Source organism: Aulonocara sp. 'chitande type north' Nkhata Bay, linkage group LG1 (assembly GCF_057382095.1).
Source record: "Aulonocara sp. 'chitande type north' Nkhata Bay isolate Kocher_YH1m ecotype deep benthic linkage group LG1, A_spYH_male_GT1.1, whole genome shotgun sequence".
In the NCBI taxonomy this organism is placed as follows: domain Eukaryota; kingdom Metazoa; phylum Chordata; class Actinopteri; order Cichliformes; family Cichlidae; genus Aulonocara; species Aulonocara sp. 'chitande type north' Nkhata Bay.
This window is the reverse complement of record NC_141344.1, coordinates 16256176-16271403: the sequence shown is the minus strand read 5'-3', so window position 1 is coordinate 16271403 and position 15228 is coordinate 16256176. Positions and strand designations below refer to the sequence as shown.

Genomic DNA, 15228 nt, shown 5'->3' with positions numbered 1-15228 from the left:
GAGATGTGTATGTTTGAGGGCTTTCTTTCCCTCCCCCTGTGATGCACCTGTCGGCCTGTCTGGGATGTTTGCTGGGTGTCACACATAGGAGTTAGATTAGGCTGAAGACCTCTATAACCCTCTAAAGTATAATTGGCTTTAGCTAAATGATTGATGTCTTTATTTTTTTTTATAACAAAACATACAAAGTTTCCCCGTTTTAAGAGAAAGGCTAGTGCATCTTATATGACATTGTTGGAGTGAAAAGAAAATCTAAAACTATCTCTTATCTATTTCTGTTATGTCTTAATGGGAACTTTGAAAAACATAAATTTGACAAGGAGTCCATTTGTGTAGGAGAGAGACTACCAAGTGATCAAAATTTTATATAGATATTCATTGGAACAATTTTAAAAGCCACAACCAGAATTTGATTATAATCTTCCCATTTTCTTTGGATGGCACTGATGTGTTAAAGATTTAAGGTGTGAGACAGAGCCAGAGTTACAAACTCAGACAGCGGAAGCCAGAGAGGAATTGAAAGCATGACTGAGAGTCGGAGAGAGAGCGTAGCTAAAATGACAGTAAGCGAGCACTTTCTGTCTCGAAGATTTTAACACAGATGTTATAAGCTCCGCTTATCATCAGAGAGAGAAACAGAGAGGATAAAAAGGGGCAAACAGATATGAAAATGCTAAAGAAACCTTTTATCTCTGCCCCTCAATTCACATTCGGCTATTGCAGAGCATTGAAATTGCACTGAATTGTAACTGGTGGAACATGAGATAAGAAAATCTAAACATGGGGGGCCTTAAGTCATGTTATTATGAATCACATACTTTATAAATCTCCAAATGTTTAAATTTCAGTGAATGCAGCATTAAATTATGGGGTCAGTAATAGGGTAAGCAATGCTCAAATTGTGTTATGGCCAGTCTCAATGTCATATGTTATTACAGTATGTGTGTGACTGAAAACATCCTTTCTAGTAGAATATTTAGCAAGAAAATCAAGACCACTAAATCAGCTGTGGCCTCATATAATCTGCATTAATTAATAATGTGTTTAATGCCAGGCATCACATCAGTCTAAGTGGGACAGCCCCCAGGAATATGGCTAGGTTTACAATGGCACCAGTGGTGCCACTAGAATGCCACGCTGAATCACTGCACCTGCTTCAAACTCCAATTGGCCAGGAATGAAAAACAGTATCTTGATTCCAACACAATATAATTTGATGGATCCCAGCAAGTCGCCTGAAAAATAGATTGAACCAATTTCAACACCATTTGGCCAAAAGCTGTCCAATGCCCTTTTCTGGTTATAAGACTAAAACACTGGTTTCTTCTCTGGCACGTAACTGTCACACAAGACAGACATACACAAAAAATAAAGTTTTCATATGGTTGATTTTATTGAATAAATCAAATTTCTGCAGAGAAATGAACAATTCCAAGCTACATTATAAAGCAGGTGTTTCCAAATAAACATTACCAGGGAAAACACCGACCTAAGGATCCATTGGTGAAATTTGAATTAGCTAATAAAGAGATTTCCAAATAAAATCAATTGACAAATGAAACAGAGTTAGTTGCTTGCGTGACCATTCTTCACTTGCTTAATAATAATTTCTCCTTTGAAATCGGAAACAGAGAATATTCGTCTTTCATTTAAAAGCTATACCTTACAACTGAATCAAGCATGTTTCAAAATGTGAATGGTCTCCTTTCCAACCCAGTCCACACAGTTTTCCCACCGCTTAGTACACAGCTGGTGAGTGTCTGAAGGCAAGTTATTGTTTTCTATACAAAATCCAGGCAACCGCAGCAATCTGCCAGCTATCAAAGCAATCACAAGGTGCAGCACTGTATACCTCTTTGAAACCAATTTTACCTAGTGACAGCAACCTACCATAAAACTCCAGCTGAATATTTGCCGAAAACACACTTTAATTAAAAGGCATACATGTATGCAAAAACATAAAGTGTACAGATTAGTAGTTGACAGACAAGTTAAGGGATTGTGACTGAAATTTCTGTTGGTGGAACTGAACTCAGCAACCTGCAGTGAATTTTGTGCAGAGGTTTCAAACATACATATAACTTTCTGTGTATGTGGTCTGACATTTTTAACAGCTCAAAATAAGCTCAATAAAACATCAAATAAAACCAGTACATATACGCCAGATAAAGGGTGCTAAGTTCAAGCAATGTTATATTGACTCAAATATGTTGTGGTAACTTGATTACACAATCACAACACTTACTAAAAGTGTGTGTGTGTGCGTCTGTGTGGGAGAGTGTGTGAGACAGGGGTTCTTGGCTCTGACAACATGATTTGACGATGGTGATATTACCCACGAACACTTCTGCGTTACACCGCCATGGTCTCACACACACACACACACACACACACACACACACACACACACACACATACACACACACACACACACACACACACAGCAGGACAGTTGACATTGCTGCTTCGATCGATGTCGCAGACTAAAGCTGGCGTTAGTACCAACAGCGTTATATGAACCAATCCCACAGTGAAGAGCTTCCTATGGTGTTTCAGTCAATATGGGTTAATCGTGTATCGGACTGCTTCTCTCTTTCCTCTCTCACTCTTTCACTCTCTTCACCTCTTCTGAGCACACAGATACACAAATGTGTAGCAGCACCTGACTGTCCAAGTTGACAAATACACCAGTAGTCTTTCCTTCCTTTAATGATTTGCTGTGTTTGCTCTAAGAAGCTTCCCTGCTGAATCCATTGGCTTAGACGAAACACGCAAGCCTATTATTCTCAATGAAGGGCACACAGATACTGATAGGACCAAGGGATAACAGGTCGATATGAAGAAAAAATAGGCTATGCATTGGTAACAGTGAAATGCAGTAAATGTCAGTTGTAATATAATCACTGATTTCACGCCTAAATAAATCATTATTCAGAATGGAAGGAAGTGACATTTGAGTTTTTGTATGAATAACTTTTAGTCACTTAGTTTCCTGCTGCCATTGATTTAAGAAATGAAGACATATGTTTGGGGGTGGAGGGTGGAGGAGCTTTACTTTATAACATCTTATTAAGGGATAGTCACATAAACATCAATTGAGTCTCAATAATCTCACTAATTTCCATTTCATGCTGCCAATATTTTATACAGTTACACTGGTATGTATTCAACCGCTTTCCTCAGCGAGTTCATCAAAAAGGGAACCCTAATCAATTCATGTTCCTTTAGAATGACTAAGGCTTGTTTAGAATTTAACATTCATTCAAATCGACCGAGTCTCTATTGCCTTCGCCAATAGTTCTACCACGTAGTGAAAACAGTTATTATCGGGAATCTATAAATGTTAAATATAGAACACAGTCAGTTTATCTCAGCAGTTATAGTGTTTAGAAGAAATAGCGCTGACTGAATTATCCAGACAGCCTCCACAGCATAATGGAAAGTGTGATGTGAGATCTTTTTAGGAATCACTGGTGCGTGTGGTAATCTCTAAAGATCCAGCTGGATCCAGTAGATTGGTGGTAAGCTGTAAATAAAGGAAGGTAGAAAATGGATTTTAAAGTGCAACATGAGATAGACCAAGCTCTCTGGATCTATGAGAATAATGTAGTTGTGTTCTTTTTTTCTCTCACTATCTCATTAAAGAAAGAAACTTTGATTTCATGAACTGTAACAGTTCACATAAATTCCCTCCTAACAAAGACTAGGGCTGCACCTATGTTTTTAATGTTCTGAGTCTTTTGTTTTTATTTGCAAGCTGTAAGCACAATTTCCTCCACAGGAGGTTCATTCAATAGAATAACTATACTATTTGAACTTATTAATGGCATCTGTAATGATTGATTTCTCTTTCTAATGTCTCTATAGAGGCAAACTTTCTCTGACTACAACAATAGCTGGAGGGAAATATCATAAAATCAATGAATCAGTTAAATCCCCATGAAGCCAACTATTTTTGTCCAGTATATTTCCAGTGTTACTAACTTTAATGCAAACAGCAGGAGCACTTTGAGGCTTACTAAACCCTGCTGTTAAAAGGATCAGTGATTCTGAGGATAGTAGTAAGCAGAAAAAACAAATAACTACATACCTAATTTTAAAAAATGAAATAAGTTATTTGGCTGTTGAGGTAAACAGTCTGACTGAATTAATGTTGAATAAGTGAATGTATGGTGAAATTAACATAATAAGCTGCAAAAGACATTTAAGATAAACATAGAGGCTCATATGCCTTCATTATAAACTACTATCCATAAAACTTAAGTTTGAAGACCACTCCTCTAAGTAATATTTTTGTCTGCCAACACACCGTATTTTGTATTCATATTATGCCACGACTCCTTCTACAATAGTGCAATTTTCTGCAATGGCTATTTGCCACCCTCTGAGATTTAGTACGGCGAAACTCTGTGAAATAAAGGCTCCACTATGAAAACTATCTGGCTAGAGGCATCGGAAAAAACTCTAGATGAATAAATCTTTCTTATGTGTAACATCATGAGTAAGGACCCAAAATCCCCAAGCAGGAGGCTGCGATCTTTTTGCATCTCGTCCAATGGATGGTGGCTACAGGGCTCTTGCCACAGTCTGTGCAAAGCCTTGCATCAAGTCAGCAAGATTTGGAAGCTCCTAGAAGTGTTCCTAATGGATTCTACACCAGTCTACACCACGGACAGACAGACAGAGGGAGAGAGAGAGAGAGAGAGAGAGAGAGAGAGGAAATGCCAACACCAAAGGGGATGAACTTCCTGCAATTTTACAGATACACACATTCAGGCATGGGTACACACACATTACATGTTGTAATGCGGTGTAAAAGTGACACCTCATAATAACATACAGATAATGACACAGTGGATATTACCACAACAACAACAAAATACTCATGACCAGCAGTAACACATGTGCCTGAATATGTACACACACAAGCAGGCGGTCTTCTTTTACTTCCCTGATCCGCATTCACACATTCTTGTCTTCACTCTGTTGCTTTACCAGAGTGATGCCTATGCCTAGTGATGCCATAGGGGAATGTGTGTGTGTGTGTGTGTGTGTGTGTGTGTGTGTGTGTGTGTGTGTGTGTGTGTGTGTCTTTAAAGTGCAAAGCCCCTTTTAACAGTTTCCAGGTCATTTTATTTTCTTCACAGAAGTCCCTCAACAGGAGGAGAAACTCTGCAACTAGCTTAGGGAATACAAAGAAAAACAAAAGTACACTCAGGCTCTTTCTTTGTGAGTGTGGGCACATTTGTAGGTGTTAGTGTAAAGTGGTATAGTGTACGACATTAATTAAGACTTTGAACCGGATTTTCTGTTTTGTATTAATGGTTAAATAATCTTTTTAGGAAAAGCTACAAATGTCCAGAAAACTAAGCATTTACTTATTTCAGACTTGTGGGACATAAAGTAGGACGTCAGTGGAATTGTGCTTGTTGCGAATCATCGATCAAATTGGAGTGAGAGTTGTTTGGAGGATGAGTCGCTGCCTTGGGCTCTTTCTGAGCAGTTTTTGGAGTGCATATTCTGCTGCCCCTTGAGAGCACAATTGCAATGAGGGTATGCTAAACTGTTTACAGCTGTTAATGTATTTGATAAGAGAAAATAAAGGTCTGTCATCGCTTTGCATTTCTATTATATTGTTTTAAAACAAAAGAAATAGACTGGCATATCATATGGGTGGGGAAAAAGCACTTCAGCTACACTCACAATAGAAAACAACAACAAACCCAATATACACACAAAAGATCAAGAGCACTGGGATTACAACCAAAACCGTGAGAACATGGCCGCAGGACGCTATTCCGATGCTTCAGGACTGTTTCCACTGCACAGACTGGGATGTATTCAAGGTGCAGGACACTGACAATCGTGTCGCATTGGACAGTTACACCTCCACTGTCTTGGACTACATCTGTTTCTGTGTGGACAATGTAACAACTTGGAAACGATTCCGTGTGTTCCCTAATAATCCACCCTGGATGACACACGGAGTTCAACAACTTATTCGAACAAGGAACAACGCTTTCAAATCCGGGGACCAGGAGGCATACAGTGCTGCCAGGGCCAACCTGAGAAGAGGCATCAAGACTGCCAAGCAGCAGCACAGGAGGCGTATCGAGGCCAGGTTTGAGAACAACACAAACCCAAGGCAGGTCTGGGAGGGCATCAGGGCTATCACGGACTACAAAAGAAGAACACCATCACCCTCAGCCGACAGTTCTACTCTGGCTGAGGATCTAAATCTCTTTTATGCCCGTTTTGACAGGGAGAACACCGACCCTGTCCTGTCCCCTCTCCCCTCAACCGACCCTGCTCCGGTCCTGAGCACTCATGAGCTGAGGCGTGTGTTCCGGAGCATTAACACCAGGAAGGCGGCCGGGCCGGATGGAGTGCTGGGCCGAGTGCTAAAAGACTGTGCTGCGGACCTGGCGGACGTCTTCACCTCTATCTATAACACCTCGTTGTCCTGTTCACTGGTACCATCCTGTTTCAAAGCAGCAACCATCGTTCCCATCCCAAAACAGTCAAATGTCACATGTCTGAACGATTTCAGACCTGTGGCACTCACCCCCATTCCCGCCAAATGCCTGGAGAGACTGGTCATTAAACACATCAGAGCTGCTTTTCCACCATCCCTGGACTCGCACCAGTTTGCATACAGGGAGAACCGGTCAACCGAGGATGCGATCGCCACAGTGCTGCACACATTACTGAAGCACTTGGAACACAGGAACACCTATGCACGGCTCCTCTTTGTAGACTACAGCTCGGCTTTTAATACCATCCGGCCATACAAACTCCGTCCCAAACTCCACCAACTGGGACTTAACTCCTCTCTGTGCAACTGGATTGTGGACTTCCTCACTAACCGTAGACAGAGTGTCAGAGTGGGTAAGAACACCTCTTCCACCCTTGTGGTCAACACCGGTGCCCCTCAGGGGTGTGTTCTGAGCCCTCTGCTATACACTCTCTTCACCCATGACTGTATTTCCTCCTGCGCGTCCAATCTCATTGTTAAGTTTGCAGATGACACTACAGTGCTCGGACTTATATCCAACAATGATGAGACAAACTATAGGACAGAGGTGCAACAACTAGAGTCATGGTGCCACGACAATAACTTGGTCTTAAACACCAAAAAGACCAAGGAGATCATTGTAGATTTCCGGAAGAGGGGTCATGACAACCATCTGCCTCTCTTCATTGGCAGTGAGGCGGTGGAGAGGGTGAGCAGTTTTAAATTCTTGGGGGTAACTGTGACCGAGGACCTGTCCTGGGGCAACCATATCACCTCAGTTGTACGGAAGGCCCAACAGCGCCTCTACTACCTGAGGAGACTGCGGAGCGCACACATTCCCAGATCTCTGATGTTGAACTTCTACAACTGTGCCATCAGCAGCGTTCTGACGTATGGATTTCTAGTGTGGTTCCCCAGCTGCACCAAGGCCGATCAGCAAGCACTCCAGCGGGTGGTGAAAGAAGCTGGCAGAATTATTGGAACAAGTCTGCCAGAGATCAGTAATATCTTCCCCACTCGCTGTCTGAGGAGGGTGCACAGTATCCTGCGGGACCAACATCACCCTGCGCGCCACCTTTTCCATCTGCTGCCCTCAGGGAGAAGGTACAGGTCTATACAGGCCAGAACATCCAGACTGGCCAACAGCCTGTATCCACAGGCTGTGAGGCTCCTGAACTCTCTGCCCCCCTCTCACGGACAATAACCATATCCAACTTCTTAATAGCAATGAACTGGTCTGCATTGGTGCATCATATCTTTATTCTCTTCCCCCTCCTGCCCCCCCCCCCTCTTTCTTAAATAGATAACTATCATATCTGATATCATATCTCACAGTACAATAATATTGAATGGGTTGCATTGTTGTATTTTGTCATGTTTCTCAGGTCTTTGTCTGAATTTCTACGAACATTATTGCTAAGGATTGTCTTATTGCATTGGAGTCACACTGGGTTAAATATGTACACTTGGGTTTTAAGGGGTATTTATTATTTTCTTCTTTTTTTGGGTTGTATGGAAGCCCCAAACGCAATTTCATTGTTCTTGACAATGACAATAAATAAATAAATACTAAATACTAAACAGTTCATTTACTTTGTGAATGCAAAAGTAAGGCTTTGTATCTGCTGGGTTTCTTCTTACAGGTAGCAGCACTTAACAAATGCTCGGGGGAAGTGCTGGTAGTGCTCCTTGTTGCTAAGTGACAATTGCGAACTTATTTGAGGCGAGGCAGCCTTTTACTAAAAGTTTAACTATTTATAACTTTCAGCATTTTGCACCCAGCTCAAACAGGAATGTGCACCAAGAAATCAAAAATAAGTAGAATTGTGAAAAAAGAGTGCTATTGGACACACACGTCAAAATCCATATAGTTTCCATAGCTGAGGCTACAGGTCTAACTCCTGATGAAGCAGCTGTAAGAGCACATAAATATTTCAAATGATTTTATGACTGCTATTTTCCAGAGGTGGGACCAAGTCATTGTTTTGCAAGTCTCAAGTAAGTCTCAAGTCTTTATCCTCAAGTCTCAAGTCAAGTCTCAAGTAATGTCAGGCAAGTCAGAGTCGAGTCTCAAGTCACTGGTGTAAAAGTCCGAGTCAAGTCACAAGTCTGAAACTTTGAATTTCAAGTCCTTTCGAGTCTTTAAAAAAAAAAAAGAAAAAATAATGTTGCAGTTATGCTAAATGTAAATATTAGACCATGTAATTTTAAAATCTGTGTTTTTCTCAACACATGACAAAATAGTGAACTTAGAAAATATACACAAATTGTGAAATTGCACCTCTTTAAAATGCAGCTCAATTAAACCTAGCTCCAAGAATAATTTTCACCGACAGTTCTGAGATAAGCTGCATGTTATTCTTGGATGCGGTTGTAGGACCAGCTTTAAAATCGCATGACAAAAATATCATACACATTAAAAAAAAACTGTATCACCAACGTAGCCTGGACAACATTTGCTAGTTAGATGAAGTCAGCTATCTCATCTTAGCATATTTATATGCATATTTATAATCATACGGTTCTTGGAGTGAGTGCATACACTCATGAAGTTTAGTAACTTCAGGTCACTGCAACAAGCCCAGGTACAGTTTACCGACGGATGGGTACAGGACCTTGAAATGCACCGTGTAGAAAGTAAAGACCATCGTACGTATCATAAGTTTACCAGTCTCACAAATTGTCGTCATAAATACACATTCGTTAACCGTTTATTAATAGGACCTTTGAGCTCAACGGTAATTAATTAGTAGTGGAAATAATTTCTGGTACCCATCACAGAAATGTAGCAGTGACAATAATATTGTATGCTGTAATCGTACTGGGCAATTAGTGATACAAAACAACTGTTTTATCCTGTGAATAAAAGTATATGTTTTTGTCAATGTACCATAATAACAGAAGCGAAACGCAATATTGTGTCAGGACAATTCACTATTTATGCACAATAAATAAAGGAGCATAGCGCGACAATTTCTGTTCAGCGCCAGACTTGCTTGTAACCTATATCACTAATTATGTTATGAAAATGACGTATTAACTACTAAAAAACACTGACCTTCGTGTAAATGCTTGGAGCAGACTAACCTGTGAGCTGGAGGGTTCTGGGACGTTATATTTGATCTTTGAATGGCTGCGATCCAGGCCATCCGTCGCGTCTTTGTTACTTCGGAAACATGGCTTGAACAATTTCTCTTCAACGACGTAATCCGATAACCACCGATCTCTTTACCCGTCGGCTTCCCGTGGCTGTCATGCGACCGGCTATTGCAGTTAATAATACAACAGCTTCTTGACATTTTTGTGTTTCTTTTTATCGCTGTGTGACTGATTTCAATTGAAAGCCTGCGTGCGCTAGTACCGCTTGCCACGAGTTCCCAGAATCCTTTGCGGTTCTACCCGTGAATGACGTCACATTTTCAATCTCTATATAATATGCATGTTAAATTTTATATTTGGGGTAAAATATCAAGTCTTTTCAAGTAAACCGGTTCAAGTCCAATTCAAGTCCCAAGTCATTGGTGTAAAAGTCCAAGTCAAGTCACAAGTCTTAGAACATTTTTTCAAGTCAAGTCTAAAGTCATAAAATTAATGACTCGAGTCTGACTCGAGTCCAAGTCATGTGACTCGAGTCCACACCTCTGCTATTTTCTAGGGGAAACAGATGGAGGTGATGGCGAGGGAGAGGGGAGAATTGCATGTGACAAAAATTCTAAATTCAGGACCCCCCAAACGCCATCATAGCATCATGACTGTTAATAAAAGATGAGTGAAGCACTTCTCATTTTTTTCCTTCTTCCAGTCGTGTCTTCTGTTTTTTTTTTTGTTTTTGTTTTTTTTAAGGGGAGAGTGATCGTGATCTCATTTTGGATGTTGGTCTTCTGGTATTATATTGTGTCGTGAAGTCAACAAATGAGAAATATAGACAGATATGAATGCCACCCTTCTGTTTATCAACTCTTCCCCAATCTTCTTGGTTATCTATCTCTACACCTCTCTCTCTCTTTCAGAATCTCTATTTACTTCTTTCTCTGCATTTTTCTTTCCCCTCTTTCTCTTTCTGCTTCAGGGGAAATTAATTGATGATTATCGTGCCTTGCAGAGTTGGTATGCAAACCTGCTTTTTTTATCAGTAAGGCTTGCTTTTTCACCACTTATAGCTTTATTTGACAGCACCCACCCACCCCAACCCCCCCTTCTTTCTCCTCTCACTCTATCTATCCCTCTCTTAGGTGACTGGGGTCTTATCAGTAAGCTATGTGCTCAGACTTATAGTTCAATTTGGTCTCCTTTAATAAAAGGATAGAACTGAGAGAAGATTTGTTAAGTGAATTGGCTATGTGAGCAGAGACAGGGGCATATACAGACAGAGACTGGTTGTTAACGGCAATAGAAAAAAATGGATTCTATTCTAGTGTGGTTCAGTTTAAATGAAAAGGTTCAAAAAACTCTTAAGTAATGTAGAAGAGAATGTCATGGGAAAAGAAAGACAAGGAGGCAATCTGATAAAGGATAGTGAAAGATTTGCTGAGGACTGAGACACATATTTTCAGGAATCCAAGGGCACTGTCCCCAACTTCCAGATAATGTTGCAAAATGAGTGTCAACCAGAATAGCCCCACGACATCCTTAAGGGGAATCAGGTGAATGTCATCCTTCCAAGGGGTGCAGCCACCAGAGACTTTTTTTGTTTAACTACTTGAATGACCGAGTCATCCCCTCATACACAGACTCTGTGCTTTCTACTGAAGGCATGTCTATCAGATTGAGGAGATCTCTAACCCTACTGAGTATCCCTTTCACAGCTTGATTATATCCCCAGTTGAAGTCAGAAGCACCTCATCCAAACCAAAAACAGTGTAGGCAGAAAGTTGCTTCTACCTCCAGAGTCGTCCGACAGGGTGTCAGAATCCCTTCGAGGTCAACAGAAAGTCTTGTTTCAAAGCCCCTCTTAACTACACACACCTATGTTTTTCAATCAGTCACTGTCAGAGTCATACTCTGCTTTGTCTGCTGGTGCCTATTTACTGTCTGCAGGGTCCCACGAGCCAAATAAACTTGATAGGACAGCTTCTTCAGTGTGACAACACTGGCCAGCAACATTTGTTTCTGGTATTGTTGACATGACATGGCAACAATGAAGGTGGAAAACATTATCCACTCAGACTTAATGTTCCCAATCCTGTTTTGGAGTGCTGCCGAAGCTTAGTTGCGAGTTGAAGATCCCTGGCAAATAGGGTTTTGCTAGATACTCTGAGGGCACCTTTGCTACATGTAATCCAACTCACCATCAGGTGGTGATAAGTTAGCAGCTCAGCTCCACCTTTTACTTATGTGTCAAAGACATAGGTAAAGATCTGATGATGCAGTTAAAACCTAGGGTGTCCTGGTGCCAAGTATACTTATGCTCAAACATGGTGTTTGTTGTAGACAAACTGAGATGAGCCCTGAAGTCCAATATCAAATCAATACTTGGGTTCAAATCAGGAAGACCATTACTTCCAGTCAGTCTAACAGTCTCACTGTCATGCAGTCCCCCCATAAAAGTCTCCAATAGTGACAGTAAATACTAAATAGTTATGAATTCAAGTTCCTGTCTTTGTGACACATTCTTAACATTTTTTTAGAATAATATTCAAATTGACATATTTTTTTGTTTTTATTTTTTTAGACATTGACAGTGTAGTCTGTATATTCACATGGCTTAACCGTTAAATGCACAGTCCTAACATCACGTTCACCCTTCAAATCTGAATCCGAACATTTTAGGTGGTCCCACTTTCTTAATGAATTAGAAGAAATCAAACAACACTGAAATATCTTAAAACTAAATATAATTGTTGATTTGGATTTTGCCTAATTGCTGACAGGAGCAGAGACGTTTTTTATATTTTTTATGCCAAGCTTTAAAGTGAAGTTCTTGATGAGACAGCTAAGAAGTGTTTTTCTGTTATGCAGGTCAAAAAGCCATGGCCACATTCATAATTTAGCGGGTCAGGGCTGTTTGGGTTTTGTTTGACAGCTGTGTTCTGTTGTTTCAGGTGGCAGCGTTATGTTGCCATGAATACCATGTGACGCGCTCTCTCTGCGACTGTGTGTTTTCTGGGTGAGAGAGCGCCTTTTTCTTCTTGTTGTTATGCTAGAGCTACGCCAAGCAGTTGGGTTAGCGGCAGTGATTTTCTGTTGAAAATAAACTGCTGTGCTCCCTGGCAATATGGGGAAGCAAGACCAACGACACCTCTGTCTCCTTGCCTGAGCTCGCCACATTGGTGTCAGAAGTGGGATAGCTCACCCTGGCCGGAATGAAGAGAGACATTCAGAGGCTGGAGCAAGCCGTCGAGGAGAGTATTCGCTGCTTGGGGAGCTGGCGATTGAGGAGCGAGGAAGCGACCACCCATGTAAGTCCCCCAACGGGTCCCGACAGCGTGGTGTAGTGAGGGGACCACCGCTCCAGCTTCCTGCCCCCCTCCAAGGATGATGCATGGTAGTGGACCGAGTCGGGCACCTCAAGGGACACTACCTGAGCTGCCGTGTTGAGGACCAGCCCTGCCGGGCCCTGGTAGACACGGGGTCTACCATTTCCCTAATACGACCTGGTGTACACCCTGGAACGTCCGGGCCGCTTGTGATGGGTTGGTCACCCACCGACCAGCTGATGACGGTGACGGGGGAGAGAACTGACTTGCGGGGGAAGAAACCGTTGCAGATCCGAGTGAAGGATCTGGAGCTGGTGCATGACTTCTGGCTTGCTGACGTCCAAGATCAGTGCATCATCGGCCTTGATCTGCTGACCCGCTGGGGGACCTGCGTTGACACCGTGAAGCTGGCCATCACTCTTAGTACAGAGACTCTGGCCCTCCAGGGCAGTCAAAAGCTGGGAATGGGGGGGACCAGAGACAGACAAGCCAGGCTTCTGGCAGCTGCCGCTCAACAGACTTCGGGTGCCGGTAGCTCTGGATCATCTCTATTCACCTCAGCCCCAGCCTCTAAGCCCGACAAACCTCCCTCGACTGAGACAACCAAGGCTATTGATGACCTGTGGCAGCGCAGCAGTGTAGGTCTTAACATTGACCAACGCCAGCAGTTCAGGTGCCTCCTGAATGAGAATGTGGACATCTTTGCCATCAGTGACAAAGACTGCAGGCAGACGGGGCTGGTCCAGCACACCGTCGACACCGGCTCTGCTCAACCCATCCGTCTGCGCCCACGCCGGCTGCCCCTCTCGAAATGGCAGGTGGCGGAGGAAAAGATCTGTGAGATGATTGCGGCTGGGGTGTTTGAGCCATCCAACAGCCCATGGGCGGCACCCGTGGTCCTGGTGGGAAAGAAGGATGGCAGCCCGAGGTTCTGCGTGGATTTTTCGCCATCTCAGTGCAGTGCAGTGCTTCCGCGGATCGACGAGGCCCTGGATTACATTACCGGCTCCAGCTGGTTCAGCTCCCTCGACCTATGCAGCAGTTACTGGCAGGTGGAGCTAGCCTCCGAAGCAAGGCCTAAGATTGCATTCACCATCGGACAGGGGCTGTGGCAGTTCAGGGTCATGCCATTTGGGCTCTGCAATGCCAACGATGTTTGAGAGGCTGATGGAGAGGGTGCTCGTGAACATCCCTTGTAGCCACTGCGTTGTGTACCTGGATAACCTGTTGGTGCACGTGGCAACTTCGGCAGTGCACTGTCCCACCTGAGCGAGGCCTTCAGTACCATCCGACAAGCTGGGCTGCGACTCAATCCTACGAAGTGCCAGCTGTTGGCGAAAGAGACCTCGCTCGCCATAGTGCTGGCGGTGCGGCACTTCTGGCCATACTTGCACGGCTGCCGGTTCCTCCTGTGCACTGACCATGCATCTTTAACTTGGCTCAGGTCGACAGCATGGCAACGCTGATGCCCTCTCCAGACGGCCCTGCATGGCTGTCGAGTGCCGCTACTGTCGGCGGCAGTAGGAGCGGCAGTAGGAGGCACTGGGCGTGGCTACTGCTCAGGCCACAGCCAGCGGAGGGGGATGGCTCCCACTGACCACACAGCAGCTGAAGGGCCCAACTCAACGCTCCACTGCCCCACTGCAGCAGTACCTGGTTGGGGCCCTGATGGAGTGAGTGGGAGTGGACGTCCTAGGGCCTTTCCCTGTCACCGAGTCAGGGAACAGGTATGTGTTGGTGGCCATGGACTATTTCACAAAGTGGCCGGAGGCCTACACGGTGCCAGACCAGAGTGCAACCACGACGGCAGAGAAACTGGTGGAGGAGATGTTCACCCGTTTTGGGGTCCCGGCTGAGCTCCACAGTGACCAGGGGCATAACTTCGAATCGAAGATCTTTAGGGAGATCTGTCGGCGGCTGGGGGTGGAGAAGACGCGAACCACCCCACCCCACCCGCAAAGCGATGGCTTGGTCGAGCGCTTCAACCGCACGCTGGCCACCCAGCTTGCCATTCTCAACAGCCGCCACCAGCGGGATTGGGACCGACATCTGCCCCTGGTCCTTTGGTCGTATCGGACTGCGGTTCAGGAGTCCAGCCAGTGCACGCCTGCAGCGGATGGGAGCTCCGGACGCCCGTAGATTTGGTGTTCGGGTCTCCCCGAGCCAGGGATTGATGGTGGGCCAGAGATGGACTACTACAGGAGGCTGAGGGAGCGGCTGCAGGTGGTTCATGACTACACCCGCCAGCCCCAGGCCAGTGCCAGAGTACGACAGAAAAGAGCCTACGACACCAGGTGC

The 15228-nt window shown here is 43.9% G+C and overlaps 1 protein-coding gene across 1 annotated transcript in view; it reads right to left on the bottom strand.

Moving 5' to 3' along the window:
• The window catches only part of LOC147338873 (CUB and sushi domain-containing protein 1-like), a 451030-nt gene that overhangs the window by 273948 nt on the left and 161854 nt on the right, over window positions 1-15228 (bottom strand). The gene's annotated exons all lie outside the window — the stretch shown is intronic.